Source organism: Gossypium hirsutum, chromosome A03 (assembly GCF_007990345.1).
Source record: "Gossypium hirsutum isolate 1008001.06 chromosome A03, Gossypium_hirsutum_v2.1, whole genome shotgun sequence".
In the NCBI taxonomy this organism is placed as follows: Eukaryota; Viridiplantae; Streptophyta; class Magnoliopsida; order Malvales; family Malvaceae; genus Gossypium; species Gossypium hirsutum.
Window position 1 is genome coordinate 108,390,176 of NC_053426.1, and position 13,979 is coordinate 108,404,154.

Genomic DNA, 13,979 nt, shown 5'->3' on the forward strand with positions numbered 1-13,979 from the left:
GATTCAATCACATTTGATGCAGTCTGTAGTGCGTTGTATAGATCTGAGACTCGAAAGAAAGATAAAAGAGATCACAGAGATACAACTGCAGAAGTCTTAACAGTAAGAGGTCGTTCACACAGCAGCAAACCTGGTAGAAGGGGTAAGTCCAAAGGGAGACCCGCCAAAGATGAATGTGCCTTTTGTCGTGAGAAAGGGCATTGGAAAAAGAATTGTCCTAAGTTACAAAAGGGCAAGTCTATTTCTAATGCATGTGTAGCGGAGCATGATGAGGAGTCAGACTTTAGCTTGGTTGGCATGGCAATGGCATGTCAAACGGATGAGTGGATATTGGATTCGGGATGTACTTACCATATGTGTCCTAATAAGGACTGGTTTTCTAGTCTTGAAGAACTAGAAGGTGGAGTTGTTTTTATGGGCAATGATAGTGCCTGTAAGACAATGGGTGTAGGTACAATCAAATTGAAGAACCATGACGGCTCAATCCAAGTTCTGACAGATGTTCGCTATGTACCCAGCTTGAAGAAAAATCTCATCTCATTAGGGGCCCTAGAATCTAAAGGGCTCACAATCACTTTGAGAGATGGATTACTAAAGGTAGTAGCTGGGGTATTGACGGTGATGAAAGGCACTAGAAGAAATAACTTGTACTATTTAAATGGAAGTACAGTTATTGGATCAACATCAACAGCTTCTGTGAAAGATGTAGATTCAGAGGCTACCAGGTTATGGCATAGGCGATTGGGACATGCTGGTGAAAAAGCTTTGCAGACTTTGGCGAAGCAAGGCTTGTTGAAAGGTGCAAATTCTTGCAAATTGGAATTCTGTGAACATTGTGTTCTGGGCAAGCAGACGAGGGTAAAATTTGGTTCAGCAATTCACAATACGAAAGGAATTCTGGACTATGTTCACAGTGATGTGTGGGGACCTACCAAAGTGGCTTCTTTGGGAGGTATGCACTATTTTGTCACTTTTCTTGATGATTATTCAAGAAAAGTATGGGTGTATCTAATGAAAAGAAAAAATGAAGTTTTGGATGCATTTCTGAAGTGGAAGAAGATGGTGGAGACTCAGACAGGTCGAAAGGTCAAACGACTTCGATCAGATAATGGTACTGAGTACAAAAATGATCCATTTCTACAAGTATGTCAAGATGAGGGCATTGTGCGACACTTCACTGTTCGAGATACACCACAGCAGAATGGGGTGGCAGAACGCATGAATCGGACTATACTGGAGAAAGTTCGATGTATGTTGTCCAATGCTGGATTGGGCAAGGAATTTTGGGCTGAGGCAGTTACATATGCGTGCCATCTAATTAACCGATTGCCATCAGCTGCAATAAATGGAAAAACTCCTATGGAGATGTGGACTGGTAAACCTGCTACTGATTATGATTCTTTACATGTTTTTGGTTCCACTGCATATTATCATGTAAAAGAATCTAAGTTAGACCCAAGAGCAAAGAAAGCATTATTCATGGGTATAACTAGTGGTGTAAAAGGATACCGTCTCTGGTGTCCTGATACAAGGAAGATTGTTTTCAGTAGAGATGTAACTTTTGATGAATCAACCATGATGAAGAACGAGGATTCACAAAAGGATGACAAAACCAGTAGTACTTTGCAGCAGGTGGAGTTTGAAAAGGTTAATGATGATCCAGCTAATATTGAAAGAACAAATGATGAAGAAGTTTCGACCCAAGAACTTCTACAGCAACAAGATTCAATTGCATATAGGAGGCCAAGAAGAGAGATTCGTAAGCCTGCTCGCTTTGACGATATGGTGGCCTATGCACTTCCAATTGCAGATGATGATGTTCCTTCCACTTACACAGAAGCAATAAGTAACTCTGATGGTGTAAAGTGGAAGCAAGCTATGAATGAAGAAATGCAGTCTCTTCATAAAAATAGGACTTGGGAGTTGGTGAGACTGCCCAAGGGAAAGAAGGCAATTGGATGCAAATGGGTATATGTAAAGAAGGAAGGATTTCCTGGTAAAAATGAAATTCGATACAAGGCTAGATTGGTAGCAAAGGGTTACGCTCAGAAAGAAGGAATAGACTACAATGAAGTGTTTTCTCCAGTTGTGAAGCATTCGTCTATTCGAATTTTGCTAGCCTTGGTTGCGCAATACGATCTTGAACTAGTTCAGCTTGATGTGAAGACAGCATTTTTACACGGTGATTTGGAAGAGGAAATCTATATGACTCAGCCTGATGGATTCAATGTTGCTGATAAAGAAAATTGGGTTTGCAAACTGACAAAGTCGCTTTATGGATTGAAACAATCTCCGAGGCAGTGGTACAAGCGATTTGATCAGTTCATGAAAGGGCAAAGGTACACAAGAAGTAAATTTGATCATTGCGTATATTTTCAGAAGCTACAAGAAGGAACTTTCATATACTTGCTCTTATATGTTGATGATATGCTAATAGCATCTAAGAGCAAAGTTGAGATTGAGAGATTGAAGACTCAACTCAATCTCGAGTTTGAGATGAAAGATCTAGGTGAAGCTAAGAAGATTATTGGCATGGAAATATGTAGAGATAGAGCTCATGGCAGAGTTAGCTTGTCTCAGAAGCAGTATTTGAAGAAAGTACTACAGCAGTTTGGCATGAACGAGCAGACCAAACCTGTAAGTACCCCGTTGGCTTCTCATTTCAAGCTTTCTGCACAACTATCTCCTTCGACGAATACAGAACGAGAATACATGTTGCAAGTTCCGTATTCTAATGCAGTGGGTAGCTTGATGTATGCAATGGTGTGTACAAGACCCGACATTTCACAGGCAGTTAGTATAGTGAGCAGGTATATGCATAATCCTGGAAAAGGACATTGGCAAGCTGTGAAATGGATTCTACGGTATATTCAGAAGACCGTGGATGTTGGATTACTGTTCAAGCAGGATAATACACTTGGTAAAGGTGTTATTGGGTACGTTGATTCTGACTATGCCGGTGATTTGGACAAGCGAAGATCAACCACCGGTTATGTGTTTACACTTGCTGGAGGACCAATAAGTTGGAAGTCTACACTACAGTCTACAGTTGCATTGTCAACCACAGAAGCCGAGTACATGGCTGTAACAGAGGCTGTAAAGGAGGCTATTTGGTTACAAGGTATGGCTAAAACCTTGGGGTTGGTTCAGGAGCATATTAACGTGTATTGTGATAGTCAAAGTGCTATTCATTTAGCAAAGAATCAAGTCTATCATGCACGTACAAAACATATCGACGTACGATTCCATTTTGTGCGGGAAATTATTGAAGAGGGGAAAATTTGTCTTCAGAAGATCAAGACTGCAAATAATCCCGCAGATATGATGACTAAGGTGGTAACAGCAACCAAGTTCGAACATTGTTTGAACTTGATTAATATCCTGCAAGTTTAACAGTTGAAGAAGGCACTATCAAGTATTGTTGTCAAAGGCAGAAAGAATTGTGTGAAGATAAGATTATCCTAATCAAATCTTCAAGGTGGAGATTATTGGAACCCACCCATTGTTTGAAAAGTCAAAAAGGGTGGGCACCGAAAGTAGAAAGTAAAATTGGTTGGCAAGTTGGGTTAAAAGTTGGCATGGGATAATTGCAATTTTGGTCCCTAATTGTATAGGGACATTGCAAGTTGATCCTTGAACCTCAACTATAAATAGGCCTAACCATTTCTTACTTTCTTCATCCCACACTTGCCATTCTCTACTTAAGGCAATTGTTCTCTCTCCCTATTTGTAAACTTTCACTTGTATTTTTGGAGTGAAATATATTTGGTAGTGCCTGAGGACGTAGGCAAAATTTGCTGAACCTCGTTAAAATTCTAGTGTTCTTTATTTTTGTTCTGCATATTTTGCAAGTGTCATTGTAGTGATTTATTGTGCTATTAAATTACGATAGAGGGATATTCTGGCTAGGAAAGATCTGGTATGTAAGCGATCCTCGTGATCCACCTCTCTTTCCTGGGAATTGAACTTAGTGTGATTTTTCAGTACAATAATTTTACTCTTTCACACGCTTCCGCGCAACATTCTAACTATTTATTTTATATATAAAAATTAAATTATTTAGTAAGTATTAATATAGGCATTTATTTAGATCGGTATAATAGAAGTATTAAATTAAATTAAAATTTTACATGTATGAAAAATAAAATTATATCGATAAAATTAATAATTAAATAGTTAAAATATTAATCATAAGAATATTACACTTATTTTAATTTTACTAAATATGTCTTTTTTTCTTATATTCCATTAGGGGAAAAGAAAGGAGTTTTGTTGAATGTTTGATGTTGAAAGAATTCACCGACTAATTAATTTTTTATACAAATATTCTATATGCAATATTTTTTTTTTGCACTTAATAATTATCGAGATTTGCATTAATATAATGATATTTACAATAAATTATATATTTTTTTGTGAAGACAAAATCCTAATAATAATACAATTAATTTGACTTGAATTTAAATTACACTTGAGATAATAAATATCATGATTATCATACTAACACGATTCCAATAGATTATATTTTATGTATTAGCCTTTGGAATAACCTCGACATGAATTTGGTAAAAACCTTGAAAAGAATTATTATATATTATTTGTTTAATTAGGCACAGCCGAGGTCGCTTAATAGTGGGTTTAAACCTTCAAAGGTTAACCACAAAAATCCCATTTATAATTTAACATTCAATCAATCAAATCTTATTAACAAGTCACAATCAATTTCTTATTAATGTTGGCAAAGTTGACTAATTACTCAGAGGCCAAATATATTTGTTTTATTATTATTATTATTATCATATTTTAAGGACGTATTGTATATATTATTTATTTCATTAACGTTGTATTAAATAATTTACAAAAATTGTAAAATTGGTATAATGGTTGGTAAACACATAAATTTGAATCGTAAATTTTTGTTAATTTAATTGCATAAATAGAATGATTAAATTTTTAATAAAATAAAAATTATAATTACATTTTGTTTGGGATGAAAGTCAAATCCAAGAGTGAATGGCCTAACAATACTAGCTTTTTAGCTTCTTGTGATTAATGGAATATTAACTGAAAAGGAAATATAATGGAAAACAAATAATTTATTTTTTATTATAGTTAAATTTGAATTAAATTTTCATATATTATACATGAATTTTGGTGTTTAAAGGTGGAAATTTCGAATATATTTTTAATTAATTTTGATGATGAAAAAGGAATTAAATTTGGGTTTACTATTTTGAAGATTTCAGTGGCTTTTGCTTCTTTATCTACTTTCTCGGCTATTTGTTTAACCTTTTTTTTATTTTTTTTTATTTTGCAGAGTCTTAATTGTTCAACTTGACTTTGTTGTTATGGAATTTTTATTCCAAGGAAAAGGCAACTATGGCAAGCTGTTATTGCTAAAGACTTCTTTAACATAAAATTATGAAAATAATAAGAATTTAGAGTGATATACTGCCTGATTGATGGGAAAATAATTAGGGAAATTTTGTCCAAAAAATAAATTACATCCAAAATTACTAAAACTTCATTTATCTTCAAAAAGTTATAAAATAATTATTGATCTGATAGAAAGTTTTCATTTATGTCATTATGTTGTTAAAGTTTTTTTTAAAAGTCTAGTTAGTAAGCTCCCAGCAACAATTTGATGATCAGTAGAATGGATCAGTACTCATCGATAAGTAGAAGAATATATCTTAAATCTAAGTCGATATGATGTTTAGTGTTAAAAATCGAAGAAGAAAGTTGCTTGGATTTTGGTTCATGGATTTGTAATATTTAAAGTTGTTTTATGAAAAAAAATCAATTTTAGAAGAGAAAAGAAATGAGAGCTTTCAATTGGCATAAGCAATGTGAATAGAAAAGGCTATACAACAACGATTTTAACAGTCCAGTAATTTCAATGAAACATTTCGAATAATTCAATGATCATTTTATAATTTTTTAAAATTTAGTAATTAAAATGTAAGCATCTAATAGTTTAATGACTTTTAGTGTAATTTATTCAAAAACTTATTAGTGTCTTCTTTGAGTTGTACGGTTATGAGCTAACGAAAATGTTTGTGTAGGCTTGATGCGATTTGGAAGATCATATGAGCTAACGAAAATGTTTGTGTAGGCTTGATGCGATTTGGAAGATCAAAAGCTTAGTTAAGGAGCGTAATAGTTGATGCTTCAATCATTTTTCCATAATTAAGTCCATTTGCAAACTAAAGAAACTTACAAGGAAAGGTTTAAAGAAGGAGACGACGGAATGAGTTGGGATCGCAACGAGTTAGATATTTGTAAATTCTAGAATATTTGAATTCACAAATCTATCTAAAAATCTGAATACACAAATTATTTGATTTTTAACATTCAAATCCGAATTAAATATCATTATCTATCGAATATGGTATTTAATTCTGCATTAGTTACAAATAGTCAAACACATGTAGTTTCTCTTAAATCTTACTCTTTTGTATTCATAAACTTAACTGAGTAATAAGTTAGATATCCTAATCTAAATTTGCAAATTTCGAATCAAATATTCTAATCTAAATCTCCAAGTTAGATAACCTATGCATTATATTAATCTATTTTATGTTTTTATAAGTTCGTTCATATTTATAAATAACTAACCAACTCTATTTTAGATCGGTTTATATTTTATTTTTTAAAATTTTAAATAAATTTTTAATTTAGTACTTAATAGCTTTTTATTAAAATTTTTGAAAGAAATTTATTAAAATTCTAGGCTAAAAGGGTATATAACCCTTAAACGTTTCCAAAAAAATCAATCAAGTCCCTATACTATTTTTTCACTCAGTTGAGCCCCCTAACTTTAAGATTACAATAAATTAAGCCCTTTGATCCTTAAAGGGAAACAACTATTGTTTTCGGGTTGTTTTTACCATATAGCATTCTAAAATTGTGCCAAGTGGTGAAATCTCACGTTTAATACTTAAAATCATTAAAAATTATAAAAAAATTAGAGGAATCATGCAAATTATACAAATTACAAAAAAAATGAAAATACTAAAAACTGAAAAAAAATATAAAAATGAAAAAAAGATTAGAAAAATTATTATAAATGACTCAAAAACTATAAAAATTATTAGAATAAAAAATTTTAACTTTTATATGAATTAAAAAAACAAAAAATATATATATATGGAAAATTTTAAAATATAAAAAATTATTAAAAATATTATAAAAATATAGAAAAGTGCAAAAAAATTATAAAAAATTATATAAAATTACAAAAAATTATTAAAAATTTTCAAAATAATAGAAAATTATAATAAAGATAATTAAAAATATTTACAATTTTATATACAACCTCAGTTGTCATCCCTAACATATTTCCCTACTTTAATTTGCATCTCAAAACACTTCTTTGTCATTGACGATGGACAAAGGGGGTGCAAGCTTTGGGGAGGTTTGTAATAGATAAGCACAACAGATAACTTCAAGGATCAAATGATGGTTAGCGTGCAAATGAAAAAAATGTTTTTTATATTTTTAGTTTGTTTTATAATTTTTTAATTTTTATATTATTTTGTAAATTTTATTATTTTTAAATATTTTACATAATTTTTTAAAAAAAATTATTTTTTTGTAATTCATTTAATTTTACAATTTTACCTTTTTATTTTTTTTACACTTTTCTATATTTTACATTATTTTTTGTTATGAATATTTTATTAGGTGGATGTCCATTATGATCTAGAGCATATCATTCTAATAATCATTAGAAGTAGAGTTCTATTTCATTTATATTTCTTATGTCCATAAATATAGATTTTGGAGAAGCATTGTAAATATTCAGATTGATCAATATAATACGCTTTCTTTGGTGTCCTATTTTTTTTTACTTTGTCTTTTTATTTTATAACATATTATCAGCACGATTCTATTTTGTTTTATAATACGGTCACTCCAAATCTGTTGCTAAAGTTGTTGTCGATGGCCTTCTAGAGTTATTGCAATTTCAATATTCAATTGAGGCCTGTGCACTATGAGTAATCATTATCCAAAGAAATTTATATAATCCTTACGTGGGTGATAACGATGATGTTAAAGATCTTCAGGTGTATATATTTTACTATGATTTATTTATTATATCATGTTTATTATAATTGGAGATCAATCATGACAACATGAATAGATAGATTCTGATTTGAAATCCACGTATGTTTGCGATGGTAATTATGAAATAAAGAATCAATGGAGGCATTTAGAAACCTGTCCTACTAGATTTGTTGCATTCCTCGAAGTTGAATGCAAACATAAAGAAAATAAAAGATATAATTATGGACCACTAAAAGTGAGAACATAGTAATAAATAAGAGAACAATGAGAATTCTCAAGATAACTCTTCAAAGAGTAAAAATAACTTATGTTATCAATGTAATATGAAAAATTATTAGCCACATATGTAGCGTATGCTCAAATATTTTGTTATTCTTTGAGGAATGATATGAGAATGTAGTAATGAATTCTATCATTACAGATAGAAAATATTTATCTTATTTGATACTGAAACAAACAAATATTATTAAAATATTTAATAGTACAAAATTAGCTGAAAGCTCTAGAAGAGTTAATATATTAATATCTAAAAAAGCACAAAATTTGTGATGTTAACATATTAGTTTTAAAAGATATTCATTATAATGGATAACATATTGGGATTATGAATGAAGAAAAGATTATATTTCATATGAATCACTATTGTTATAAATATCTATTTTGAAAGGATAAAAAAAGGAATGATCGAGTTATTGATTACTCTTATTATTAAATTGAATTGACTGTGCATCTTTGTGATCTTCTTTTGTCATCATCCCCTTTAAGGGGTTGAAAGTAAAATATTTGACTGTAAAAGATCTACTTATGAGCAATAGAATATAGTAATTCTATCTAAGGCTCGTTATAGTTGGATGCACTTGAAGTTACAAGTTTTTTTTTAAACTGTGAGTATAACTCTACAATATTCAGAATAAATTCTCAATTAAAATTGTGTGGAAAAATATTACTGATAAGAACTTACAAGAGTGATGAGTCACTAAACTAACTAAAATCACGACAAAGGAAAACACACTTATCGAATAATAATATAGCTATGGTGAGTCAGGAATATTGTATCCACGATAACTAAAAGTACTAGTAATTACTATCTTTTTTATTATCTAACGTATAAATTAAAAGAGATGTTTTTAATCTAAATTTAATTAAACTAGTTATTAAGAACACGACAAAGAATAGAGAGAGAAAATATTTGAATATAACCAAAGAGAAAGGCAATACTCAGGAAAGAATCCACCTAGACTTCACTTATTATTCTGAAACTAAATTAGATAATTTATTCACTTGTGCCTTGATTCGTAGAAATCCCTAAATTATGTTAATATCTCTTTCGAGAGTAAGAACAACTGACTCTAGGTTGATTAATTGAAATCTCTTTCTAATTAAAACCCCTATTGTCGCATTAACTCGATTTATGGATTCCCCTATTAGATTTGACTCTAATCTGGTAGATTTATGTCGTCCTATTTCTAGGATTGCATGCAACTCCACTCAATTATGCCAAATCTATTCTTAAACAGAAACTTTTGCTCCACTGAAATAATCACATCACACTTGAATTAATATCCTAAAAATATTAAAGTAAGAAATAAACATACATAATTGAGAACAAGAATGATTACTTATCATATAATCCAAAAATTCAAATAATAGGATCCATCATAGGTTTCATCTTTTCTAGGTATCTAGGGAATTTAGTTCGTAATCTGGGAGGACAACATCTCAAAATTAAAATAACAACAAGACATAAAAAAACCCAATAAAACTTTGAAGGAAATTTGATTGGAGATCTTCAATCTTGAAGGAGATCTGCTTCTGAGTTGATTCCGACAGCGTTCTTCGAATAATTTCTTTGTTCTACTCTACATGCTCTTTTTAGTCCTCTTCTAATAGGTATTTATAAACTTTAGAATGCTCAGAAACCCTAAAAATTAGATTTTTCCACGTAAAATAGAAGTAGGGTTCGAAATCGATATGGGCTGGCACATAGGCGTGTGGCCAGCCCGTGTAACTCACACGGCGTATGCTAGCCCATGTGGAAGTGCCCAGGACGTGTGGCTCCTGAAGATAACTTTTTTTATCTGATTTTTGGAAAAATTAAGTCTCAGGCTCCACACGGCCAATGACACGCCCGTGGGTCCAGGCCGTGTGGGTTACACGACCGTGTAACTCACTGTTAATTTCTTTAAAAATCTAAAACTAAGTCTGAAAATTACACACGGCCAAGGACACCCGTGTGTCTAGACTGTGTGGGTTTAATTTTTTTTTAAACTTATTAATTTTAAAAATATCATTAGATAAAATTAAGAAATTAGAAATGTTAATGCTCGGTTGCCTCCCAAGAAACGCTTATTTAAAGTCTAAGCTCGACTTACCTCGTATTCGCATGGTCAAGGTGGTTCATGGAGTCGAGACTGCTCTTTCTCGCTGTCAATTCTTTTATTAAAATAAGGTTTGAGTTGAGTAATATCTACCTTAGAAGTGTCGAATTTAAAATGATTTACCTCGACTGTACCGTATTGGAAAAACATTAAGTACCTTAAAAGGAGTTTCTCCGCTTGTATTAATCTTTGCAATGGCAATTCGAGGGTCTGTTTTATCCAATAGTACCTGGTCCCCAACCTTAAAATGGTTCGTTCCATCCTTAAGCTCGTCATAGAGTCGTTTCAGTTCTGTATCGTGTATTCTCAGGTTCTCCTTGACATGTGTCTGCCATTCGTCTAGTTCATTGATTTGTAGCATTCGTTCTTCATGAGTTATTCTTTTTTTATGGCATGAGCTAGAATGTGGCTCTATCACATTTTTCCAAGGTGTTTCCTGCAAAGTATGTTGAGCCATACGATTACTCACATTAACAGAACTCATATAATCATCTCGATTACTAGATATCTTAGTAGAATCATGAGCTTGGAGAGTAATCGTGTCATCTCTTACACGAAGTATTAGTTCAATTGTACCAACATTAATTATAGTTCTAGCAGTTACTAAAAAGGGCCGACCTAGAATTAGAGGTACGTCACTATCCTGATCCATGTCCAAGACAAGAAAATCAATTGGAATATGAATTTATCAATTTTAACAAGTACGTCTTCAACAATACCCTTAGGAAATCTAATGGTTCTATCTACCAATCGAATACTCATCCTAGTTTCTTTGAGTTTCCCAAAACCTAGTTGCTTAAACATTTGTAGGGCATGACATTAATACTCGCACCTAAATCAGCTAAAGCATTATTAACATTTAAACTACCAATTAAACAAGGAATAGTAAAACTCCCTGGATCTTTCAACTTATTGGGTAGTTTATTTTGCAAGATAGTTGAGCAAACTGCATTTAGCTCCACATGCGACGAATCATCTAACTTCCGTTTGTTTGCCAAAAGCTCCTTTAAAAATTTAACTGAATTGGGCATCTACGAAAGAGCTTCAATAAACGGTAAATTAATATGCAAATTTTTTAAAAAGTTCAAGAAATTTACCAAATTGTTCATCTGTGTGGTCTTTCTTTATCGCGTTGAGATATGGTACACAAGGTTTATACTCCTTACCTTTCGGTTTTTGTTCACTGTGGCTCAACTCAACCTTACTTTGACTTACCACACTTTCTTGCCTTATTTTTGGTTCATGTTCAACTAACATTTCTTTATCTCAAACCGTAATTGCATAAAGCTGCTCTCTTAGGTTAGTTTCGATGTTGTTAGGCAAGCTACCTTCTGGTCTTTCTGAAATCAGCTTAGTAAGCTGACTTATTTGATTCTCGAGCCCTTGAATCGACGCTTTTTGATTTATAAGTATTGTTTTGGTGTTTTATAAGCGGGTTTCTGACACCAAAATAAACTTCGTCAATATCTCTTCAAGGTTCAGCTTCTTCTCTTGTTAGTAAAGTGGTTGAAAACCTGAAGGGGGTTATGGTATCTGATTTCCTTGACCACCCCAAGAGAAATTGGGATGGTTCCTTTAACCTGCGTTATAAGTGTTATTATAGAGATTATTCTGAGGTCTAGAATTATTACCCATATAGTTGACTTGTTCGTTCTTTGTGCTAGGGTTGTAGGATAGACATTTTGGATTGTTCATCCCTCCTCCATTCGTATCACATTGCATCGCTGGATGTACCTGCGTAGAACCATATAAACCATCAATCTTTTTATTCAAAAGGTCTACCTGATTTGATAACATGGTGACCGCATCTATGTTAAAAACACTGGCTGCTTTTATCGACTTTATTCTCATGACTTGCCACTGATAATTATTCAATGGCATCTCCTTTATAAACTCGTAAGCCGCTTCAGGTATTTTATTGTTCAAAGTACCATCGGCGGTTGCAGTAATCAATTGCCTAATTGAAGGGTTCAAACCGTTGTAAAAATTTTGAACTTGTAACCATAGAGGTAACCCATGGTGAGGGCATCTTCTCAATAAATCCTTATACTCTCCCATGCATCATATAAGGTCTCTAAATCCATTTGCATGAAGGAAGAGATATCAATCCTCAACTTAGCTGTATTAACTGGCGAGAAATACTTTAATAAGAACTTTTTGATCATTTGCTCCCATGTAGTGATAGAACCTTGTGGTTGGGAGTTCAACCTCTGTTTAGCCTTATTTCTCAATGAGAAGGGAAACAACCGTAGCCGAATGACATTTTCAGAAAAGCCATTTATCTTAAAAGTGTTGCAGAATTCTAAAAAGTTAGACAAATGAGTATTGTCGAAACATTTTTTTGGAAATTGACTTTTATTTAAAAAGAAAAAAGAAAAAATATGAATTGCCACTAATCCTTTTTATTAGGTGTGATCAGGTCACCTTGTAATTTAATCGATTTAATAAACAATTTTGATTTACTAAAACAGCGATTTTGGTCTACAAAATTTAGGAAAACGAGTTAGGGAGTCGGTTACGCACGAGGAAGGACTAGCAACCTCGTAACGCCCAAAATTGGTACCTAATTGATTACTTCATGTCTTAGTGTCGAAAGTTGAAAACTTGGGAAGAGTTTAAAATATGATCCCTCTTTGTATGAATGTTAATTTTACTTAAAAAAATTCTTAAATAAATCGAAATGAATATTAAAGACCCTCTCGTCTCCAGAGAATAAAATGTCACATCCCGTAAGTTAGGACACGACACCTTGAATCCTCGAGATTAAGCTTGTCTTTTATTTATTTTTTTAAATCTCATGTATTTGAATTTTAAAAAGGATATTCGGTCATTTAGGTTCAACGAGAAAATCGAAACCCCTTAAGTTAGGGTACGACTTCTCGAATCTCAAAATACGAAACATTGCCTATTTTTAAAATTTCACTTTTTAAAAAAAATAAAAAATGTAATATTTAAAACAATATGTATTTAGTCTATTCAAATATGGTATATAAAAAAAATGGCTAAAACGCGAAAATCCCTTGTTTAGCGAATGGTGATGCAACATAAACTAACGAAGCATAAAAATATGATGATAAAAAAATGACGATAATATGCATATTAGAACAATAATAATAATAATAATAATGAAAATGGTAATAGTGATAATAATAATACTATATAAAATAAACAACAATAATAAATGATAACATTAGTAATAATATAAAAAGTCCAAAATAAATAAAATGTGCAATGAATATAAGAACAGACCCCCCCAAAAATAAAATAATATAAATAATAGAAAATAAATAAATAAAATAGCATATGAAAAGTAAAAATAATAATTCGTAAAAATAAATAATTTAGGAAGAGTTCAAACTAAATAAATAAGAGCTAAATTGACATTTAAATAAAATAGGAGGGATAAATTGCAAATAAATAAAAAGAAAAGGGAGAAATACAGGCCAAAATAGAACATACACAAAAGAGGGAGGACCAGTTGGGAAATTATCCCCTGTCTCCAAAACGGCGTCGTTCCTTAAAGGGGTTAAA

The 13,979-nt window shown here is 31.8% G+C and overlaps 1 non-coding gene across 1 annotated transcript; it reads left to right on the top strand.

The window, feature by feature from the left end:
- Nucleotides 1-12,459: 12,459 nt before the first annotated feature.
- LOC121225569 (small nucleolar RNA R71) lies at nucleotides 12,460-12,565 on the top strand. The gene has a single exon (XR_005923427.1). It is a non-coding gene; the product is annotated as a small nucleolar RNA R71 (small nucleolar RNA).
- The last annotated feature ends 1,414 nt before the right edge of the window (nucleotides 12,566-13,979 follow it).